Below are 8,974 nucleotides of genomic sequence, written 5' to 3' on the forward strand. Positions count from 1 at the left end.
AGTGGAGCAAAGGACCTACGCCTAGAAGGATAAATAAGCACCTAATGTTTAACATCAGATCCTAGAGTTAATTATTTATTAGCCACTTAGTTTTGCATGCTTCCGAAAATGATGGGCCTTAAAACCATTTTGTTCATTTCCTCTTTTCAGGGAATGTTTGCTTCCTCTGTGTGTGAATTTAAGGACTTGTGTCAGGAGCTCAATTCATGGCCTCAGATTGAAGCTCTATTGGTGCAGAATACTGGTGTCTCCTAAGCAATGGCAGCACAAGCTTCCCTCACCTTTCCTTTCCTTATGAACTTCAGTCTTTCCCTGAAGGGTAGTTCAGTCACCATGACCCCTTCAGTCCTTTGCATCTCTATTGAGATGGCTTCAAATTAGTGGCAATTTCTCTGATGCGGGTACTTATTCATTAGAAATACTGACACTGACAAACTCCTTTATCATAAGTGATCAAGCAGCCATCACTTTCGTTCACTACTAACCTGGGGAGCATTTGAACTGGTATCACAAGAGTTATTATATCCTATTTCCTTCCCCTTCCCAATCCCTGATATTTCTTGCTTTAAATTAATTTTAGACTGTGTCTTGAATCAGTTTGTCTGAGGGAGAAGGTGCACAAGGAAACAGAATCAACTGTAATCTTCCCTCCACACACACACAAAAAGGAAAGCTGTATATTGTGTCGATGAAATATAAAGAACAAGGATGTATAATGGCCTTATGTACAATCACTGCAAACTTGACTCAGGACCCTATTTTGAAACCCTGATTTAATATCTCCCATTTATATTTTTCTGCAGAGGTGGGGCCCAAACCAGCACCTCAAATTCAAAAACCAAAACACACACTGTGGAAGTCCAGATCCAAATTTTACACCTGGCCCATACTCCTAAAATGGGTTGAACCAAAACTCCAGGTCTAGAATGCCAGTACCCTGAATGTTGGGAAAGTCCAGGGAAGGATCTGAACTGTGCATCTCAGGTCTATGTCTAGTTTTCTCAAGCACTGGGCTTTTCCTAACAGTGTAAGTATGTCACAATTCAAAAAATTTATGTGGTGATCCATTATGGATGTAGCTATCCATCTTAGGTCTTTTGTCCCTCTAGTATTAAATCATGTATGTGTTATATTGCAATTTATATATAGGGCTGTCTGAACTTTCATGACTTGCATAGCTGTCTGTTTTACTTATAAGAACCAGATGAAGAACTTATTGCTTTCCAATGAACAGGCTTAAAATGAAATGCATTGTCCCCCCGCCCCCTACTCCACCACCTGACTTGAGTGTAAAACTCTGTTTTCACCTGATTATGAAAATATTAGCAGCTGCTCTGCTGTGATATTATCTATCCATTACTTCACTGGTAAGACTGGCAGCCACGAAATATTGATGCACAGCACTTCACACCGGAGTAACCGGTTCTTTCCCCTTAAAACTGCAAACCTGCAATAGATCAAGTCTGCGCATCTCTAATACCAGTGGACTCTGGGCTCTCTCACCCCATATATACAATTCTTCATTAAATTAATTTTCTTTTTAAAAAAAAACAGCTTTGGGTTTGTTCCCTCGCTCCCGCACCCTTCCCCCCCCCCCCCCCCCCCGGTTATTTTGTTTGTTTTTGGCAGTTACTCTTTGCCACTGAGGTATCACGTGAAGCATTATAGAAACACAAAGGCAGACATGATCCAAGTAGCAAAAAGCTTACCGTTCTGTAGCTCTGTTAGTCCCAGCACTCTGGAAAGCAAGGATGCTTTGAAGTAGACCCACTGTTTAAATTTATTTGCAAAACAGTAATTGGCAATGATTGGTACCTCTTGAGACATGAGACCAGTTTTAAGATGCGGCTGCTTTATGGATGCCTGGTCTCTTTGGCCTAACAGGTTGGAATTGCACAGCTCATCATTCTGAGCCACTGAGGACATGTTTACACAGCATTTTGGAGGTAGGGTGACCAGCCATCCCGATATTAGGGGCTTTGTCTTACATATGCAACAATCCCCCCCACACACACATACACACTCTGAAAAAATAAACGTTTGGTCACCCTGTTTGGAGCAAGGCTCCCAGCCTGGGTCAACAGACCGGGGATATCAGGGCTGCACCAATGCCCTAAAAACAGCTGTGCATGCAGCACTGCAAAGCTGCAGCTCAGGCTCTGAAACCCGTCCCCTCCTCAGACTTCAAATCTCCGATCTTACAGCTATTTGTAAAGTGGTAGCATGCGCCCCACTAACCCAATTCTGTTGACCCAGGCTCATTCCAAAATGTTGCATAAACATGCCCTCCCCCACACCAGCCTCTATCTGATGAGGCAGGAACAGAAATGGTCATGTCTGATTCTCTCTCTGTGGCTAGGATAAGATGCTTCCTCCTTTCAGCTGCTGCGTTGACCTTAATTTTCATTTGCCTTGCCACACCTTTTCCTGCTGATCCCCTCAATTCCTCTAGCGGCCACCAACCCTTACCAATCACTGCCTATCCCGATTGTAAATCCCTTCTTCCCTTTGGGGGCAGTGCTTAATTTGTAATCAAAGAGGTGCTTGGGCTCAAGCAATTTTTTTTTACAGTCATAACTGATTCAGCAAGCCCAGAAGTGCCGGGACTATGAACTGCACCTGTACTCTTAGGTTCTCAAAGGGGACAAAAGTCCAACCCCGCCTGTTACAGAAGACTGTTTATAAAAGGCAGCAGATATTGAAGACAAGTAAGTGGTACCAACCGGTGAAATGAACTAAAGCCAGGGGACTTCCAGGCTCCTGCTACTGTCACAGGTGGATATAACAATAAGCGGGAAGATTCTAGAAATGGGAGGAAGTGCTTGTAGCGGAGAGTACTGAAATGTGTTTTCATTGGATAATATTAGTGGGATGAGGCTGCCATTAGTGGGGGCATTGTTTATCTGGCTGTCACTCAGTGAGAGACTGGGGGATGTGTAGAATGGAGAAAGCAAGATTTACCATCATGGTTTTCTCTCCCCACTGTTTCCTGAGACCCCACATCCACTGTGACCCCCTTGGGCCTTCGCTGTTCTACTCCTGAAAAGTGTCCTGACCAGACTGGGCAAAAGAGGTTTCTGAGACTGGGGCCATCTAAATTAACTTACTCTCTCAGCCCCCATTAGGGCCTTTAACACCCTCTTTAATGCCACCTAAAAGACTGGCAAAGAAGTGTTTCTCTTATTAAACACAAAAGGTCTCAATACAGCAAACATAAGAGAAAGAGCAATTCATTTTATACAGCGAAAGCCTTACTTACTACTTTATATTTCAAATGCTTTAACTGTTTTTCTGTGTCTTTAATAAAAAGGTTAAAAAGTGGTTGTTACACTGGAAGTCGCCAGCAATCACTTGACAGAAAACCCTACATTACTCCTGCCTGTTAAATGTTGTAACAATGAGTAAAGATTTTATTAACATCTTATCCCTTCTCACGTCTGACACTCCCCTATGTCAACACAACAATTCACAATCTGACACTAAAGGATTTAGTGGGGATTAAAAAAACCTTAAGAATCTGAGCTATTTTTATGAATAAAATTGATGGCCAATCTGGTCGGGCAAGAAGCAGTGCACACTGGTCTGGTTATTCATCTGGATAAAACTAAGTCAGAGTTTAAGGCTAGAAGGGATCACACCAAGGTCAACGAGTCTGACCTCCTGTACATCACAGGCCAGAGGATAAACAGGGGTGCAGTTTGGATGGCTTACATGATTTTGGAGCTGTTCCCATGAGACTTCAGCCAGAAATGGTGGCTATTTCACCAGATCAGCTCATCTGGCAAAAGATTACGAAGGGAATCATGCATGATCAAGACATTTGTCTCCTTGGACCAGAAGCTTGCAAGAACAACCCATCATGGGAGATTTAAATATATAGGATTTAAACTGGTTTTTGCCCTCCCAGGGAAATAAGGCCACAGCCGTGAGTTGGGATCCAGCAATCTGAATTCAAATACCCCCTTCCTGAAATTTGGAGGGGTTCAGATTAAGTATTTGTGAAAGAAAAATATTACAGTATTCCATCATTTGAGCATCCATCATTTGAGGCTACATCTACACTATGAACTAGGGGAATGATTCCCCTGCTCGTGTACATCATATACTCATAGCTAGCTGTCATTGAGCAAGCAGGAGTATCAATAGCAGTGTAGCCAAGGAAGCACAGGTAGTAGCAGCCAAGCCTTGAAACCCACCGGTTTCAGTCCAATGGGTCACTTACATCCAGGGGCGGCTCTAGCCATTTCGCCACCCCAAGCACGTGCCTGAGGATGCTCCACCGAACCCGCGGGACCAGCGAACCCTCCACAGGGACACCTGCGGGAGGTCCGCTGGAGCCGCCTGCAGCCCTCCCGGCGACCAGCAGAGCGCCCCCCGCAGCATGCTGCCCCAAGCATGCACTTGGCGTGCTGGGGCCTGGAGCCGCCCCTGCTTACAGCGTAGACATAGCCTAAGTCAGGATTTCATTTTTGTAGCTGAAAGGTAGGACATACTTTGCCATGAAGCTACTTGCATTCAGCATGACTACACTTGGCATATATTTTATAAGATAAGAAAAATATCACTAGTAACTTACGTTATATTGCAAGCTTCCTTAGGATATATAGATTACAGAGAAGGCGGGGATGGGGGTGGAGCAGTGAAATAAAAGCACTTCCACTGAAATCACTTACTGGACACATTTACATTAGCCCATCGTAGAATATCAGAACCTAGAGTTGAGCAAAAGCCAACATGGAAGCCAGAGAAAAGGGACTGGGGTAAGAGAAAGAAAGTCTTAGCATGTTTTTAGAACCAAGATATAAATGGCTTGACTATACCACAACAGCTGCATCTCTGTAACACGAGCAGCCCTGGGCATAAAGGGGACAAAAATCTCTCGTCAGCTCAGTGACAGAATGACTCTTTCATTACCAAGAGAAGCCTGCTATAGAGTTTCAAACTGGTTATTAGCTGGTAAAATTAATGGAATGGGGAGGGAACAGGTCAAGCAATCTGATTGGCTAACATGGGGTTAATTCCCTATAATATCCTTTATATGCCAACCAAAATGAGATCACTGAAACATTCAGACAATATTTGATTTTATGTTTTGCTATGTACGAGCATTAAAGATGTCAAATGTAGAACATTACTTAGGGGTCAATGAACAGGGCTGGGTCTGTCCTGCCTGTCAATAACCCTCAGAATGTGCCTTGCATCATGCTGGCTAGTTTGAGCATTTTACTCCTCATCGATTTTGTATGCTAAAGCCTAGGCAGTTACACAACAGTGCCAAACCATCATCAATGGCAAAACCAGCACAGTCTCCAGTGGGACCCAGATTTGACTCCGATTGTGTGAGCGAGCTGAGGAAAATAGAAATCCCCAGACAAGGAAATCAGCATTACTTACCCAAAGTGGTCTCTTCCAGCACCTCCCATTCTTCCTCCTGCTTTGGCTTTTTCATAACTTGAGTCTAGATGGTTTTATTTTTTCCTTAATCTTCTAGGACGTTCATTCAAATAAGCTTTCCACAATTCTGGCACAGCTGGCTGGGTGCCCTCTCTGCTAGGAAAGCCCATACTGTGAACCAGCGCTCTGCATCTTTCTGATCCAGCTAAAACAGTAGTTCCCAAACTGGGGTTCATGAGTCCCTGGGGGTTTGTGAAGTGTTACAGGGGGTTCGCAGGAAAAAATTCCTGACTGGCAGACAGAGCTGTCCCTAGAGACCGCGGGCAGCATGGGGCCAGCAACCCAGAGCCCCTGGACTTCCAAGAGCTAAGCAGATCAAAGCAAACATCTCTACCATACTGAGGAGTTTTAAACCTCAAAACTCCTTATAAGAAATGGAAAGGGAGGTGGATTTTTTTTACTGTTTTTAAAATTAAATTAGCAGTTACTATTGTTTTTTAAATTATTATGAAGAACAGGTTTAAGCTTTGTTGTACTGGACTGCTCAAGACCTGAATGCTTGTGTAGGAGGAACTCTGAGTTGGCTTCTTAAAATACCTTCTTGCTGTTTCGCATCTGATACTCCTTGATGAAACATAGGAGCCTTGTCTTATAACAGGCTTATTCAAAGTGATACAAGCTACAAATGTGAGATCTTGGAAGAGTGTTGCCTTTTTCAAAATGTAATAACAATACTGTAATGATAAATAATTAATAATAGTGTGTAATAAGCATGTCATAAAAACAAATTTTATATTTCCAAGATCACTGCTTTTATAATTTATACTCAAGAAAAGGAGAAAATCCCTGGAAATATTCATTTTTAGGAGTGGGTTTGTAAGACTTGAAATTTTAATGAAAGGGGTTTACAGATTGTTAAAGTTTGGGAACCACTGAGCTGAAACTATATATTCGTATTGACTCTTATTGTTATTTGGATTATGCACAACAGAGAAAGAGGCTCAGATGGAATTGTGATCTCCAAGGGGCTGTGACATGATTAGGGCTGGTTGAAAATTTTCCATCAAAACTGTTTTTAGATGGATAATTTGACTAAATGACATTTTTCACAAGGTTGCGGTGTTGTAGTGGCTGTGTTGGTCCCCGAGTACAAGACAAGGTAGGTAAGGGAATATCTTTATTGGATTAACTGCTGTTGGTGGAAGGGACAAGGGTGACAGGGTGTTTTGGTTTTCTATCATTTTTCTGTGAGAGTTCATTCGAGAGCATAGTGATTGTCTCATTTTACCCACGTTGTTGGTGGGACATTTGATGCACTGGATGAGATACACCACATGTTGTGGCAGGCCTGTGTAGGATCCAGGGACCTCAAAAGGTGTGTTGCGGGGGGGTGCAGATCATCACAGCAGTGGAGATATGTCTGCAGGTTTTTCATCTGTTGTTCTGGCAGGGTTTGGTGCCACCTGGAGTTGGTGTCTCCTGGTCTGTGGGGAGCTTGCTTCTGATGACGAGGTTGGGGGCATTGTTTGAAGGCCAGAAGAGGGGGATTCAGGAAAGATTTATATGTTCAGGTGCGTATCACAGACTCTCTCTTCCAGAATACACACCTAAACGCATTTAAACCCGCCTTCAGTAAACAAGGACACTCCACCAGAGAAGTAGATTGCTTCATGGCCACCCACATACCCAGAGAAAACGTGCTTCAATGCAGAACCACCCCCACACATACACTGACCGCACAACCCTCATTGTCACCAACCACCCTACACTGGGACCCATGCAGGATATCAGACAATTGCAACCTATACTATCAGAGGGGTAGCCGTGTTCATCACTTTTTACAGATCCGGATTAAGAGTCCTGTGGCATCTTATAGACTAACAGACGTATTGGAGCATAAGCTTTCGTGGGGGAATACCCACTTCGTCAGATGCATGTAGTGGAAATTTCCAGAGGCAGGTCTAAATATGCAGGCAAGAATCAGTCTAGAGATAATTACATGCATCTGACGAAGTGGGTATTCCCCCACGAAAGCTTATGCTCCAATACGTCTGTTAGTCTATAAGGTGCCACAGGACTCTCTTTCAGGGTTTATAGTATAGGTTGACAAAAATACCCACCCAGGACACTGGCATCCTTTCCAAATGTACGTACTTTGAATTCTTGCTAAATTAAAAAAAAATCCAAAGGAAAAAATAATATTTTCAAACCAGCTCTAGACACAACCCTATGTACTGCTGTTCAATCAGCTGAGGTGGGTCGTTTTACCAACAACTGTAGGTGGGCTGCAGAGAGAGATCCCAGCAAACAAAGCAGCAGCTTCCTCTCCTACACTTTGAGCTCTGTAATGTATTATATTTGTGCTCTAGCCTGATGCCAGCTTGTGATCTTGGCTAGATTGAAGCCAGCTTTGATTACCTGCCTTTTAGCTTTTCGTTTAATTAATTCAGGCCAAGCTCCTCACAAGGTGTTGACACCTTGAAATCAATGGGAGTGAGTCGGTTGCCTAAATACCTTTGAGGATCTCCGCCCAGTTCCCAGTCAATAGTTTTAGGAAAGCCAAGTCTCCGGTTCATCCACACTAAAGTGCAACTGCACAGGGAGCATCAGTCACTCACTGCTCCTTCACACTGACCCTGTGCCTTAATTCAGAGGCACCTGGCCTTGGCCCAGCTTGGTTCCAGTTTGGCACAGCTACGCAAAACCTATAGCTTGTGTTATACAGGAGTTCAGACCAGATGAGCACATTGGTCCCTTCGGGCATCATGCTCTATGAATCTACGAATGGCACAGAAACCCTGCTGTGGCCCCCCTCCCATGACAGAAACATTCCCATTAAATGAATCCCATCTCTGTGGGTGTGGTTCCCCTTTTGGTCAATGTGGGGGAGCAGGGCAGAAGGCTCTCCATACACATCCCCCTTGCCACCAGCCAGGATTACAGGGGATCTGCTGACACTACCACCAGCCAGTGCAGAAACCATCAGAAACCACTAATACGGGTAAGTGTTTTGTTTCCCTCTCTCCCTGTCCCTCAGCATCAAGGCAATTTAAAGGGCTAGTGCCACCCAGTCAGGTACCCTGTCCTACTGCCACCTCACCCACTCAGCTCCCCATCCTCCATCCTCATGACAGCAGCCTTTCCAGGAAGGTGAAGTTCCCTGGGCTAATGACAAAGAAGAGGGTAAGTGGAGAAGGGAAGAAATGCCTCCCCCAACCACTCAGACCCCAATCCACTCTGCCTTCACCACCCTTCATCAGTCAGAGTTTCTATCCCGCAGGAAAGTCCACAGTTTCTAAGTTTGTTTTCGTTCTGCATTGGAACAAGAAGTGAAAAAAATCATGGAATTTCCTGCAGAACAGAAGAGTTCCTTTCGATAACCTCAAAACGCTTCTTTTCCACTTTAACATTTCAACTTTTATTTTATAAATACGTTGAAATGAAAACATGTTGAACTCCTCCCCCAACCCAAAATGAAATTTTGTCACATTCAACACATGCTCATGGAAGGTTTTGATTTTGTTGAATCAACATTTTCCAACAGATAATTTTTGACCCGATCTACAAAGCATTTTTACCA

The sequence above is a fragment of the Mauremys mutica genome, chromosome 2, assembly GCF_020497125.1.
Source record: "Mauremys mutica isolate MM-2020 ecotype Southern chromosome 2, ASM2049712v1, whole genome shotgun sequence".
NCBI classification, from domain to species: domain Eukaryota; kingdom Metazoa; phylum Chordata; order Testudines; family Geoemydidae; genus Mauremys; species Mauremys mutica.